The sequence below is a fragment of the Eschrichtius robustus genome, chromosome 8, assembly GCF_028021215.1.
Source record: "Eschrichtius robustus isolate mEscRob2 chromosome 8, mEscRob2.pri, whole genome shotgun sequence".
Classification (NCBI taxonomy): Eukaryota; Metazoa; Chordata; class Mammalia; order Artiodactyla; family Eschrichtiidae; genus Eschrichtius; species Eschrichtius robustus.
In genome coordinates, this window is record NC_090831.1 from 124383073 (window position 1) to 124397924 (window position 14852).

General features: G+C 53.4%; 1 protein-coding gene and 1 non-coding gene across 8 annotated transcripts in view; both read left to right on the top strand.

Annotated features, from left to right (window-relative positions):
- AGAP3 (ArfGAP with GTPase domain, ankyrin repeat and PH domain 3) overlaps positions 1 to 14852 on the top strand; it is a 59554-nt gene that overhangs the window by 2639 nt on the left and 42063 nt on the right. The window lies entirely within an intron of this gene.
- TRNAR-CCG (transfer RNA arginine (anticodon CCG)) lies at positions 14283 to 14355 on the top strand. Its single transcript has one exon. It is a non-coding gene; the product is annotated as a tRNA-Arg (tRNA).

Below are 14852 nucleotides of genomic sequence, written 5' to 3' on the forward strand. Positions count from 1 at the left end.
AAAGCAGCGTCGGCACCTTCTTTCTCAGTGGAGGGAGGGCAGCAGCTTCTCTGGCGGGCGTTTCCCTGCTCGCTCTCTGAGCCTGACCGAGGCCCCTGCCAGGGCCCAGCAGACCTGGGTCGAGACTGTTATATAAACACGTTCACCGCCTGGGAGGCTGATCCTGTGTTTACTAGGGGTGAGCCTCTTACGGGGAAGGGATGACATTTTCCTAGTGTGTAAGAAGCCTCACTCAGTAATACTTTAGTGAAGGGTGCATTTGAGCCCTGAAGGTGACTGCGGAGATGCGGTCAGGATGCGTTTGGGACTGAGGAAGCGTGGTGGCACCTTGCCCTCCTGTGTTCTCTCTGCTTCTCTCAGCCCCTCTCACCCCGTGGCCAGGGCAGGAAGAAGCAGAGGAACTTTGAGCTTTCCTGTGTTTCAGGACAGGATCTGGAGGGAGGGAGTTCCTTTTCCCACCAAAGGCCAAGGAAAGAGAAAACCTGTCCACCCTTCGTTCTTAAGGAACAGCGGAATGTCACCAGTAGCTGGGACGGAGGGCTAGACAGGCCACTGCGTGCGGAGCCTTTGAGCCACTCTCACCTCCCTGGTGGGGACACCGAGACTCAGAGAAGAGAGGGACCTGCAGGGAGGGGCGCTCCTGGGGCTTGCTCGGGTGTCCTGGCTGTGTCCTAGAAAGAGGACACGAAGGAACCAGGCCTTGCTCCAGATGGGGGACAGTCTGGGCACGCGGAACACAGGGATGCTGGGCCAGTGAGCCGGAAGCCAGGATGAGGTATTGGGAGAAGCAGCCCTTGGGGTCCCAGCAGCTGGCCTGGAAAGGCAGGCTTGTCCCTGAGTAGATGTGAACCTGGGGAGGTCTGCCCGAGGGGAGGCCCGTATGGAGGGCCTGGAAGCGGACTGTGGCCCCTGGAGGCTACTGCTGTGGCAGGAACCCGGCTTTGTCAACTGGGTGACTTGTTCCCGTGGCCCTTGGTTTTCCCCCAGGGGTTTTTAAGCAGTGAAATTCCTTGGACCGGCCAGCACCCCAGCTGGCCTGTTCCGCCCTCACTCACAGAGGCACAGTCTGCCTGCCTCTGTGGGCTCCGGGCTTGGTAACATTCTGAAAGGACTCAGGTAAAAAGAGGTGCGGGTTTTCCTGTCTGGTTCAAAATTAGGCTAAAGAGAGAAGGGGGTCCGGAGCTGTGGGCGGGGCGGTCAGAAGGGGCAGCCTCAGCATCTACATCCTTCCCTGCAGGCCTGCCCAGGGCTCTAGAGTTTGTCCCCTGTTTTGTCTGTGTGCTGTGGCTAGATCCCAGCAACAGCGCTCTGAGGCAGAGAGAAGAATTGTGTACGTTTCGGAGACAGAGAAGCCCTCTCCTGAGCTGATTCCCTTCTGCCTGCTCCTCGGGGTGGGCATTCCCCAACCTGCTGGTAATCCTCACCTGTGGGACTTGCTCAAGTACGCATTTCTGAGGCTCCCTCCAAGGGATTTGATTCTGTGGGTTTGGGATGGGGGCCCAGGGATCTGCGTTTGTAACTTCCCCGGCCCATTCTGGTAATTAGCTGGTTTGGGGAATGAGTGCCTGGTGGGGGACTGGTTATTTAGGACTTTGCACAAAAGAGCTCTAGGAATTCTGAAAAAGAGGCTATCGGTGTGGGTGCCAGTGGCCTGGGAAAGCCGCATTTGTTCCAGATACATTTATTTAGCTCCTACTGTGTGGTCCAGTTGCATCTAGCACAGTGGAGAGCGGGAGGGGAGGGAAGGGGCTGAGCCAGCCCTCTGGACCCTGAAGGTGAATGGATCAGCCTGTAGGAGGTGCCAGAGGGGGAATTGGGAGTGGCAGGAATAAAGGCCGGGTTTTAAGAAAAGCAGGACGAAGATGAGAGACTAGGGAAGCCTTGTCAAGACCCCGAGCCCGCAGGAACTGGGGCAGCCTCGAGATGCAGCCTCCCCGCCCCCCATTCAGGCCTCCTTCACTGCGCTCCAGCTCTCTGCCAGGTGGAAGGCACCGTATAGATAAGACGGTCCTTGCTCCGAAACACCCTGTGGCTGGCACATACCCTAACTTTCCTCTACCACTTATTTCTTTAACTGAATGTGTGTGCCAGGCGCAGGGTCTGAGAGATGCTCTATGCAGAGGGAACAGGTTGGCAAAGGCGGCAAGGGTCGGGGTTCAAGGAACAGCAGGCTGGTCTGCGCGCCTGGAGCACTGAGTCCAGGGGAGACAGGCAGGAGGACCCCGGTTCGGGAGTTTTGAATGCTTTATCCTGTATTAATTCATTTACACCTCACCTTGTTCCAGGAGACCATACGAGGTGACGCTTAAGCCTGCAGGAGATGGGCTGTCACGGGAGGGTTGAAGCAGGAGCCAACCGGCAGGTCGTATTTGAGAGCGGGTTGCATTTGAGAACTTACTCTCTGTGCAGTGCCCGCTGGATCAGAGGGAGCGGGGCCGCAGGGAGAGCAGGCAGGAGAGGTGGATTAATCAGCTTTTAGTGCCCACGCCGTACATTTGACTGTGAGCCCTCCCTAGCAGCTGTCAGAGGGCCTCTGGCCTCAGAACCTCAGGAGTGGAGGGGGAAGGAGGCCCTAGCCTGGGGGAGGCAGACCCGGGGGCCCTGAGAACTCCTGTGTCCCCACTCAGCGTCGCCTGAACACCCACTCAGGACCCTTTGGCTTGCCCCCATTCTCTTTTTAATATGCAGGTAACTCGAGATTAGTTGAACCGGAGAGCATTCCTCCTGAGGCCTAGCCAACTTCCACCACGCAGGCCAGGGGTGAGGGGCAGCTAATTTTGGTGCATGGAGCTGAGCTGTAGGCTTACGGAAGCGGGAAGGGGAGGTGACCGGGATCTCCTGCTTTGAGGATGGGGACCATGGGCTGTGCAGTGTTCCACCAGTTTACATTCCTCAGCTGCCTGCTGGAGATGGTCTCGAGGCCTCTGCAGTCCTTTGCAGTCTTCTCCGGTATGCAGCTATCATCTCCATTTTGCAAATGAGATCTCCTAGGACTGAGATGGAGTCACTTCCCAAGGCCACGCAGGAGCGGCACAGCCAGCGGCTCTGCCTGGTTTTTCATCTCCAGGCCTGGCGCTCTTCCCCTCACACGGATGGGCTGACTGAGCTTTGCTGGGCCAGGCTGGACACCCAGCCAGCCCTTCTGGGTGCCTCTCAGGCAAGGTTTTGACCTTGAGTTGAACTTCTGGAAGCTTTTAGAGTATCACTTAAGGGTGACCCAGAGCTCTTCTTTCCTGCCATAGTTTTCTTCTGAGTGTCTTGAATCCCCAACTGAATGGTGGCTCTTGGAGGGGGGCTCTCCCTTCCATGAGCAGCATGGATGTTGTGTGTAGGAGAAAGATGCTTGATCAAGAAACACTCCAAGATATTTGAACATTTAAAAAGTTTAAGTATATGTTTATTTTATTTTTTTTTAATAACTCGTTTTTTAAAAAATTAATTCATTAATTTTTGGCTACGTTGGGTCTTCGTTGCTGTGCGTGGGCTTTCTCTAGTTGCGGCGAGCGGGGGCTACTCTTCGTTCTGGTGCGCGGGCTTCTCATTGCGGTGGCTTCTCTTGTTGCAGAGCACGGGCTCTAGGTGCGCGGACTTCAGTAGTGGTGGCGCGCGGGCTTCGGTACTTGTGGCGCACGGGCTGTAGAGCTCAGGCTCAGCAGCTGTGGCGCATGGGCTGAGTTGCTCCGCGGCATGTGGGATCTTCCCAGACCAGGGCTCGAACCCCTGTCCCCTGCATTGGCAGGTGGATTCTTAACCACTGTGCCACCAGGGAAGCCCCTAAATATATGTTTAAATGACAAAAATAACGCATGCTGGTTATAACACATTCAAATGTGGAAAGGAAGTCGAAGAAATGTGTGTGCCCCCCACCTCTCCCCGAGGTACCTGCTGTTGTCTGTCTGTCTGACGGGTGTCTTTCCCATCTGCTTTCTCTCCTATATATAGCTACTATCTACTGCTGCATGATTGATGATACTCTTGGCGTTTCACAGCGAAAGTGGGACTTCTGTGGGAAATACTCCACTGGGAGAAGGGAACCAGAGTCACAGTTTCAAAAAAGGCGTCTGCATTAATGCACCCGTCTGGCAGCTCCCTGCGGGGCAGTTGGGATACCTGGGTTCTCATTCCTGTTCTGCCACCGACTGGCTGTGAGAACTCGGGCATGTCATAAAGGTGCCCCCAATCCCCCCGGCCTGTTCTCCTAGAACCCAGTTCTGGTTTCATCTGCACAGCTCACCGTGACCCTGCCCTCGAGCATTTGGACCATCTCAGTCTTGGGTCCCTGGTCCAGGGAGGCCAGACTCCGTTCAGTGGGAGGTTGTGAGGCTGCCTTCTTGTGCGCAGCATATGACACGCGCTGCCCGGGAGCCCTCCAGGAGCTGGTCATCGCCTCTGTACCTGAGTTTCCTCAGGTGAGAAGGAGGGGTAGTGACAGTGTGATGGGGTGAGGCGCAGCAGGTGCCGACAGCGGTGCCTGGCACAGAGCGAGCACCCAGTGCGTGCTCGCGGTGAGCTGAGAGGCTGCGGGCAGTTGGTCCAAGTCTCCTGGTACCTAGATCTTTGCACACTTGTCTGATTATTTCCTTTGGACAAATTCCCAAGTGGAAGAAAACAGTGGGGCCGTCGGGCAGGCACGACCTTTTGGGGACTTTCTCTGTGCGCCACACTGCCCTGCAGGAAGGCCCTTCCCGTTTCCCTGGGGCAGAGACTGCCTGTTCCCGGCCCCCAACCTGTCCACTTGAAAGGTGAAGAGAAATGATGAAATGATTTTTGTTGTTGTTTTATCTTGTGTGTATCTGATTACTAGTGAGAGTCAACATGAAACATAATGTTTTTGGTTGTTGTATTTTGTTGAATTCCCTTCGTATCCTTTATTCATCTTCCTCATGGTTTGTTACTCTTTTTCTTAATAAGTGTAAGATAGCTTTGTTTTTGTTTTTGTTTTTGTTTTGGCTGTGCGGTATGTGGGATCTTAGTTCCCCCACCAGGGATCGAGCCCGCACCCCCTACAGTGGAAGCGCAGCGTCTTGACCACTGGACCGCCAGGGAAGCCGCTGTGTAGGACAGTTTTAATCTGCAAACATAGTTCAGGCATACATTGCTGTTTGCTGGAGGGGAGCCGCGGTCTTGGTCTCTCTGGCGGCACTCTGGCCCTCCCGGGGCCCTGGGCACCGAGGTGAGTGAGCCCACAGCACATGGTCCCAGAGGGATGTATGTGCCTTTGCTGTTTTCGTGCCTGTTTATAGTGTGTATTTCCTTTCTCTTTCTTGTTTGTCAGCACCCCTCCTTGCCACTCTTGGTGCACCCGCCCACAGCATTTTCTCTTTTGCCTTTTAATTTGATGCTTTGTTGGCTTGCGAACCTGGAGCCCAAGCTGGTAGAGTGGGATTCGAGCCCAGTCGTGGCCTCCCCTTGTGTGTCTGTGGGTCTGTGTGTGCGCGGCAGGGCTGGGAGGCCGGGAGAGCTGGACCCCACTCGGGGCTTCTGCTCTGCTCCTGGTGGGAGCTCCCGGCCCCTCCTCTGTGTGTGGTCTCTTCCAGGGAGGGGCAGATACACTTCCCTGCCCAGAGAACTTTTTTGATTAAACAGGCCCTAGATGAAGGTCCTTTGCTAAGAAGCACTGTGAAGATTTGGTGGCTCTCAGTCCCTCTGAAGCCCCACTCGTCTTGGTTATTGCTTCTAGACTCTTCTAGACTGTTTTAGGTTGGATGATGTGATAGAATGGAGCCTGGTGTCATTCCTTCTCTGTCACAGTCTGTACAGGGTAGTGGGTACAATCCGGCTCTGGAGCCAGGCTGCCTAGATTTACATTCCTAACACTTAGTAGTGGTGCAACCTTTCTGTGTCTTGGCTTCCTTGTTGCTAATATGAGGTTAACAAGCACCCATCTCATTGTGTAGGTGTGACAATGAAGTATGTTAACGCGTGCAAAGCTTTTAGACCAGCCCCGGCCCCTCGGAAGTGTTCACAGTGGCTCCGGCCTTTGCAGGGCTGCGGAGAGGACTCGGGGAGGGAGGGAGTGTCCCTCATGGCACCTGCAGCGGTGGCTCCCCAGTCATGCTCCCTGAACCCGAGCGGGCGAACGGGAGAACCTGACGGGGCAGAGTTTGGGGTAAGTTGGTTTAGCCTGGCAGGCCCCAGGGAGGGGTGCCAGGTCCAGACTTGTCCGACGTTCCAGCTGATTGGAGCAGACCCTGGACCACAGCTGGTCACAATGAGTGTGTCACACAGGCACCCAGCATTGCCTTCATCTGATTGCTTGCCCGTCGATTAAAGTATTTCCTCTAATTCAGCACCAATTACACATGTGAGTCATGTGTAAATTTAAATTTTCAAGTAGCCATGTTCAGAAAGCAAAAAAAAATTATCTTTAATAATGCGTTTTATTTAACCCATTGTATCTGAAATATTATCATTTCAATGTGCAATTAACAAATTAATATAACAGGGCTTCCCTAGTGGCGCAGTGGTTAAGAATCCGCCTGGTTCGAGCCCTGGTCTGGGAAGATCACATGCCGCGGAGCAACTAAGCCTGCGCGCCACAACTACTGAGCCTGCGCTCTGGAGCCCACGAGCCACAACTACTGAAGCCTGCACGCCACAACTACTGAAGCCCGCGCGCCTAGAGCCCATGCTCCGCAACAGGAGAAGCCACCACAATGAGAAGCCCGCGCACCGCAAATGAAGAGTAGCCGCCGCTCACTGCAACTAGAGAAAGCCTGCGCGCAGCAACGAAGACCCAACACAGCCAAAAATAAAAATAAATAAAATAAGTAAATGAATAAATTAATTAATATAACAATTTTTTAAAATTAATTAATTAATTAATTTAATTTTGGCCGCGTCGGGTCTTCGTTTCTGTGCTAGGGCTTTCTCTAGTTGCGGCAAGCGGGGGCCACTCTTCATCGCGGTGCGCGGGCCTCTCACTATCGCGGCCTCTCTTGTTGCGGAGCACGGGCTCCAGACGCGCAGGCTCAGTAGTTGTGGCTCACGGGCCTAGTTGCTCCGCGGCATGTGGGAATCTTCCCAGACCAGGGCTCGAACCTGTGTCCCCTGCATTGGCAGGCAGATTCTCAACCACTGCGCCACCAGGGAAGCCCCTATAACAAGTTTTAATGAGGCATCTTACATTCTTTTTTCAACTAAGTCTTCAAACTGTGTTTCACCCACTCAGTGCCTCTCCATTGGGACTGGCCGCATTTCAAGTGCTCAGGAGCCATGCATGGCCAGTGTCTCTGGTATTGGAAGAACAGCTCTTTAGCCTATAAGGTAACAAAAGAATTCCTATTTGTTGGAAAAATTGAATACAGAAGTATATCCTTTTGGATTCATCTTTCTAAAGTATCGTATTAAAATTTTTTAAGTAACGTGCCTTTCATGTATATCCTGCCGTTTTCATTCAGTCATTCAACAAACACTCCTGAGTACCTGCTCAGGCCGTGGTGATGGGTAGCAGATAAATCTATTTAGAAGTGTTACTGAAGTCACAGTAGTTTTTTGTCGCCGTGGATTTTCTTAAAACCCGGAAGCACAACTACTGTTGAGGGGGCTCGGCCCCGAAACGTGTTCCCGCCCAGGGGTTCTCAAGTTTTGGAACCGAGATTCACACAGTTTTGCTCAAGGCGGAAGGTGGCGAGTGAGCCCAGACCCCGCTCTTTTGCAAGAAGCTGGAGGAGAGGGCGCGTGTCTGTTGGGGGGATCACGTCCAGGCTCCTCTTGGTCAGCGTCTTGGTTGAGAATGGGTCGCCCACGGGCCCCAGCGTGGCTCGCGTCACTTGGGTTTGGTGGTTTCACCCCACGTGGCTGCCACTGTGCCCTACTTACGTCCCCGCCCGCCCCCTCTGCATCACAGCCCGAGGCTAATCCTGAATTAGGGTGAGGGGAAGTGAGGTGGCAGGGAAAGGCTCTTCCATCTGCTGGGGGGCAAGGGCCGGTGGGCCCGACCGGGAGGGGACGTGCCAGCCGGCGAGCCTGTTGGTGGGCCGAGCTCGTGTGAACAGCGCGGTCCGGGGACTGGCCGCCCTCTGCGTATCCTCTGCACGCGTGACGGACTAAAGTTCTGGATTGTGAAGTGCTCACCACTAGGGAATAGGGTGCCGATTACGTAGGCCGGCCAGCCGCGCAGACTGTGAGCCCAGCCCTCGCTCTGCGGACCAGAGAGGGTGGAAGCCACCTACCAGGGATTCAAGGTCACTGTTGAGCAGCAGGGCGGCTGAGGCCCCGGGCCTTTTCCCTTCGCCATGGTTGTCTCCTTCCAGCTCACAGGAGAGGCGGGCCGGGTGATCCTGGCCACGTCCCCCTCAGCCGTGACCCACAGCAGTTGTGCCAGGGTGTGTCACCAGCAAAGTCACACCCCATCCTGGTGTCTTAGGCAGGAGCTGTTTTTGTAAGCTTTTTTTTTTTTTTTTTTGGTTTGTGTTTTGTCTTTACGCTGAGTAACGTGTATATAATAGCGGAAAGTTCGTAAATGTACACGTACTCTGTGAAAACACGTGGCACAGGATAAGGCCCCTCTCAGCCAGCAGCCTGGGTTGGCTTCCTTGCTCTGTCTCTCAGTCCACTTCTGGGCCCTGAAATAGGGAGACCTTCCCCCTCCCCCCTCTGCTTGGAGCTGAGATGCTTGTGGGGCCACCCAGGAAGGAGCATCTTGTTGCACTGCATTCACCAACCCCCCTCTTGTTAACCTTTGTCCGGGGAGCCAGCAGGGAACCTGCCAATGGGCTGGGCTGGGCAGCTCTCTGCCTTTAGCAGGCCCTTGGTGACTGACATCTTGGATGGAATGTCCTGAGGCCCCTCCAGCCAACCCAGAGAAGACAGAGCCTATCACCCTGCAGAGCTCTCATTCTCTCCCAGGCTGTCACTCTCTTCGGGGGTGGGGGGTGGGGGGTGGGCAGTGGGGGGGCGGACACGCCATCCTGAAACTGCGTTAACAGGCTCTCACCTCCCTTCCTGGGTACCCCCCATCCCCTGCCGGCTGTGGCCCTTGGGCCACGCTTCTCTCAGTGGGCCCTGAGCGCACGGCAGCCCCTCCAGGGCCATCACTGCCCTTTACCTGCGAGAAGAACTGGGATCTAAACCTGCCTCTGTCCAGCTCCATCACCCACCTTTCCCGTTCGAGGCCCTGGTCTGTTGGGTGTCCCTCCCCAGCCCCTAGTCTCCCCTGGCCTGGTCCCTCGTGGGGCCTGGAGCAGTGGGTGCTCTCCCCCCGCTGGCCCCAAGCTGGTGTCGGCCTCATCTGCTGCTTTCCTTCTGGACACTGAGCCGGTGGCCGGTGGGCCTCGGGCCCCCAGCCCAGTACCGGCCTGGCAGGTACCAGTGACCAAGGGCCCTCCCTGCTCTGTACCCAGCCCAGGGGCCCTGGTGGGCCTGGAGGTGGCTCAGGGAGCCCTCGCCTGTATCACACTGCTCCGTCCCCTCCAGGGCCACCGTGCTGCCTGTGGGGCCCCCTCCCAGCCCGCTGGCCCCGAGCAGCCAAGGGCAGGGGGCCTGTGGGCTGTGAGGCCCCTGAGGTGGAGCTTTGCAGCCCCCAGAGCAGGGTGGAGAGGGGGCCGTCTGTGGAGGGGCCTAACTTCTCTCTCTGAGGCCTGTGCCTCCCCGCAGAGTCTGGGCTGCGAGCCTGTGCCTCGCAGGCACTGGCGTGACCAGGAGGAGGGGCGGTGCGCGGAGTTCTCTGCCCTCTTCCTCCAGGGGTCAGAGCTGCCAGGTCCTCGCGAGCAAGGTGTCCTGCTTTCCGGCATGTGCTTCTGACAGGTCGTGACCTGCCTGGGGAGAAAGCTGCCCTGGGTTGCGGCCCCGGGAGGCGGCCACGTTCTGCCCCAACTGTGTGACCCTTGCCTGGCGACAGTGGGTGTGAGGCCAAGGGAGGGCCACCGGCCACCACCTGGGTCTCTCCCGTGGGTGCAGGGGGAACAGGCCCTGTGCAGGTCCAGGGCAGTCAGTTGTGTCCAGGTTGGGGGCACCAATGGCATAGATACGGAGACCCTGACCCAAGTCCAAACAGCTTAACACAGACCCACTGAGGGGGCAGGGTCCCCGGGGGGCACGGGAGAGAGTCCTTCCCCTCTGTCTGCAAGAGAAAATCCATCCTGGAGAGTGAGGGCTGGGCGGTCCAGGCGGAGGGAGCTGTGTGCAGCCGTGGGGTGGGGGGAGGAGGGGGAGGCCCTTCTGAATTCCGAACTGGGTGCCTTGGGCATTGCCACTGCCTTTCCTTCCAGGGTGCCCCCTGAACTCGATCAAGGGTGACATTGATTTCTGCGGCAAGCGGGGGTACAGGTCCCCGTGCTGCCTGGTGCAGCCCCGCTGGGAGTGGGCTGAGTGGGGTGTCCCTTTGCTCCGAGCAGGAGAGGATGGGCTGGGTGATGCTGAGTTGGCACCAAAGAAAAATCATAGTTCCGAAAGAGCGCGCCACACGCCAGGGCCTCAATGGGGTTTCTACCCAGTGACCCATCATGGAGGGACGTGGGGGGAGCCCTGTGGCATGCCTGGCTGCTTTGATAGGCACCGCGAGACGCTGTTTTACCAGAGTCGTGATTTTATTATGAAAATTGCTGGCGTAGTGTGTTTTGAAACTATTCAAGTGTGCCACCCCACACTCCAGCACTTTGTTTGTGCTGCAGACATCGCAAGATTGACAGCTCTTGCTTCAGGTGCCAGGGAGCTGCAGGGTTCTGAACTAAGGGTGGCTGCATCAGATCTGGTATCTCAGAAAGAACTCAAAAGAATAGCTTTCTCTTAGTGCTCCTTATGTGCCAGGCCCTGCCCTCCGTGCTTGCTTGTAGTTCTTGAGACATTCCTGGGGGTGTTCTCATCCCCATCTTGTAGGTGAGGAAACTGACAGCACAGAGATGTAAAGGAATTTGCCCAAGGTTGCTCGCCTCACAATGGCAGAGGCAGGACCTGGACCCAGGGAGTCCGTTCTCAGATTCTGTGTTCTGAGCTGGCATGCGCTGCTGCACCCTGGAAACGATAAAGCTCTTAAAAATACAGAAGAAAGTTAAAAGAATATTGTCTAATCTTGGGATAAGAGGTATTCTCTTAAGCCAGACAGGAAACCCAGAATTTATAGAGGGAAAGACAGACAGATTTTTCCCCAAGCGTTTTATTTTGAGAAATGACCACCTTGAATGATTCATAGTTAACATTTATCCCATTTGCTTTCCCTCTGTTTCTCACACACACATTTTTTGGTGGAGGTGATGGTCAGTAGTTGTGGGTGCTTCCCCCCAAGCACTCCAGCAGGCATTTCCTACCAACAGACAGTCCTTCTACATGATGTAATACCAGTGTCACACCTAAAAAGATGAGTGAGAACTCTCAACCATCATTGACTAGCTCATCCATAACCAAATGTCCTCAAGTAACCCCCACGTGCTTTATATAATAACCTCTTTGTTTTTCCACATCAGGATGGGATCAGGACGGCACAGGACTCATCGTGATGCTTTTCCCCATCACACAGACTCTTTTTTTTAATATTTTAAAAAAATTTATTGAAGTATAGTTTATTTACAAGGTTGTGTTAATTTCTGCTCTGCAGCAAAGTGACTCAGTTATATATAAATATATTCTTTTTCATATTCTTTTCCATTATGGTTTATCACAGGGTAATGAATATAGTTCCCTGTGCTTTACAATAGGAGTTGTTTATCCATCCTATATATAATGGTTTGCATCTACTAATCCCAAACTCCCAATCCTTCCCTCCGCTACCCACACCTCCTTGGCAATCACAAGTCTGTTCTCTGTGTCTGAGTCTGTTTCTGTTTCGTAGATAAGTTTCTTTGTGTCATGTTTTAGATTTCACATATAAGTGATATCATATGGTATTTGTCTTTCTCTTTCTGACTTACTTCACTTAGTATGATAATCTCTAGGTCCATCCATGTTGCTGCCGACGGCATTATTTTATTCTTTTTTTTAATAAATTTATTTATTTAATTTAATTTATTTTTGGCTGCGTTGGGTCTTCGTTGCTGCACGCGGGCTTTCTCTACTTGTGGTGAGCGGGGGCTACTCTCCGTTGTGGTGCGCAGGCTTCTCATTGCGGTGGCTTCTCTTGTTGCGGAGCATGGACTCTAGGCGCGCGGGCTCTAGTAGTTGTGGCACATGGGCTCAGCAGTTGTGGCTCGCGGGCTCTAGAGCGCGGGCTCAGCAGCTGTGGCGCACGGGCTTAGTTGCTCCGCAGCATGTGGGATCTTCCTGGACCAGGGCTCGAACCAGTGTCCCCTGCATTGGCAGGCAGATTCTTAACCACTGCGCCACCAGGGAAGCCCCTCTTTCTTTTTTTTTTTTTTTTTTTTGGTACATCTTTATTGGAGTATAATTGCTTCACAATGCTGTGTTAGTTTCTGTTGTACAACGAAGTGAATCAGCCATATGCATACATATATCCCCATATCCCCTCCCTCTTGAGCCTCCCTCCCACCCTCCCTATCCCACCCCTCTAGGTCATCGCAAAGCACCAAGCTGATCTCCCTGTGCTATGCAGCTGCTTCCCACTAGCTATTTTACATTTGGTAGCGTATATATGTCACTGCTACTCTCACTTCGCCCCAGCATTCTTTTTTACGGCTGAGTAGTATCCCATTGTATATATATACCACATCTGTATCCATTCATCTGTCGATGGACATTTAGGTTGCTTCCATGTCTTGGCTATTGTGAATAGTGCTGCTATGAGCATAGGGGTGCATGTGTCTTTTCGTATTATAGTTTTGTCTGGGTATATGCGCAGGAGTGGGATTGCTGGGTCATATGGCGGCTCTATTTTTAGTTTTTTGAGAAACCTCGGTACTGTCGTCCATAGTGGCTGCACCAGTTTACATTCCCACCAACAGTGTTAAGAGTGTTCCCTTTTCTTCACACCCTCTCCAGCATTTATTATTTGTAGACTTCTTTTTTTTTTTTAACATAAATTTATTTATTTATTTACTTTTGGCCGTGTTGGGTCTTTGTTGCTGCGCGCGGGCTTTCTCTAGTTGCAGCCAGCGGGGCCTACTCTTCGTTGCGGTGCGCGAGCTTCTCATTGCAGTGGCTTCTCTTGTTGCAGAGCACGGGCTCTAGGCACGTGGGCTTCAGTAGTTGTGACACACAGGCTCAGTAGTTGTGGCGCACGGGCTGCTCCGCAGCATGTGGGATCCTCCCGGACCAGGGCTCGAACCCGTATCTCCTGCATTGGCAGGCGGATTCTTTTTTTTTTTTTTTTTTTTTTAATTAATTAATTATTTATTTAATTTTGGCTGTGTTGGGTCTTTGTTGCTGCGCACGGGCTTTCTCTAGTTGCGGAGAGCGGGGGCTACTCTTCGTTGTGGTGCGCGGGCTTCTCATTGCAGTGGCTTCTCTTATTGCAGAGCACGGGCTCTAGGTGAGCAGGCTCAGTAGTTGTGGCTCGCGGGCTTAGTTGCTCCGCGGCATGTGGGATCTTCCCGGACCGGGGCTCGAACCCATGTCCCCTGCCTTGGCAGGCAGATTCTTAACCTCTGTGCCACCAGGGAAGTCCCTGCAGGCGGATTCTTAACCACTGCGCCACCAGGGAAGCCCTGTAGACTTTTTAATGATGGCCATTCTGACCAGTTTATCACACAGACTGTTAAAGAGTCTGGGGCAGTTTTCTTGTAGAAGTTTGCGCTCTGATTCGGGCGCTGTGGCTACTTGGCGTTACTTAACTTGTGCCCGTATCCCGCTTGCTGCCCATGACCTGAAGTGAGCTCAGGGGCTTGATGAGATCCAGGTTAAACCCTTTTGACAGGAATACCTCCTATTGTGTCACATCAGGCCCTGCTGTTAGTGGTGGTATGGACATAATTACCAGATCTCCTAATCCTGAAGGCCCATTGCCTCCCCCTTTGTAATTCATTGGTAATCCGTAGGGTGAGACTTCTGCACCTTGGAAGTAAACTGCTCCCCACAACTTTGAGTCCGTGGTTTTCAGTGCCTCAGTGATCGTGCCTGAATCTGTTCTGTTGGGGCTGCCAGGTGGTGATTTTCTCTTCTGGACATTCCTTCCGCAAGTCTTAGCTGGTACTCTTCTGTCAAGAAGGCCGCCCCCGCCCCCTTTGCCTTTTTTTAGTATCACTCTTGTCTTGTGGATTTTTGTTGTGGTTCTTGTTGTTCAGATGTTATAATCAATTACAAAATTAACAGATTTAATTACACTTTTGTAGAACAGAGTAGGAGAATTTGCTTGCCATGTACATATGCCAGATAAATGGTTAAGATGCCTATTATACAAAGAATTCCTCTAAATTGTTAAGAAAAGGATTTTTTAAACCCCAAAGACAGGGACTTCCCTGGTGGTCCAGTGGGTAAGACTCCATGCTCCCGATGCAGAGGGCCCGGGTTCGATCCCTGGTCAGGGAACTAGATCCCGCATGCATGCCGCAACGAAGAGTTAGCATGCTGCAACTAAGAAGTCCGTGTGCCGCAACTAAGACCCGGTGCAGCCAAAAAACAAAACAAAACAAAAAAACCCAAAGACGGGCTTCCCTGGTGGCGCAGTGGTTGAGAATCTGCCTGCCAATGCAGGGGACACGGGTTCGAGCCCTGGTCTGGGAGGATCCCACATGCCGCGGAGCAACTAAGCCCATATGCCACAACTACTGAGCCTGCGCGTCTGGAGCCTGTGATCCACAACAAGAGAGGCCGCGATAGTGAGAGGCCCGCGCACCGCGATGAAGAGTGGCCCCCGCTCGCCGCAACTAGAGAAAGCCCTCGCACAGAAACGAAGACCCAACACAGCCAAAAATAAATAAATAAATAAATTAATTAAAAAAAAAACAAAACTCAAAGACAAGTGGACAAAGAATAGGACCAGGCAGACAGTTCAGAGAAGAGGAAATGGAAATTGTTGATGACCG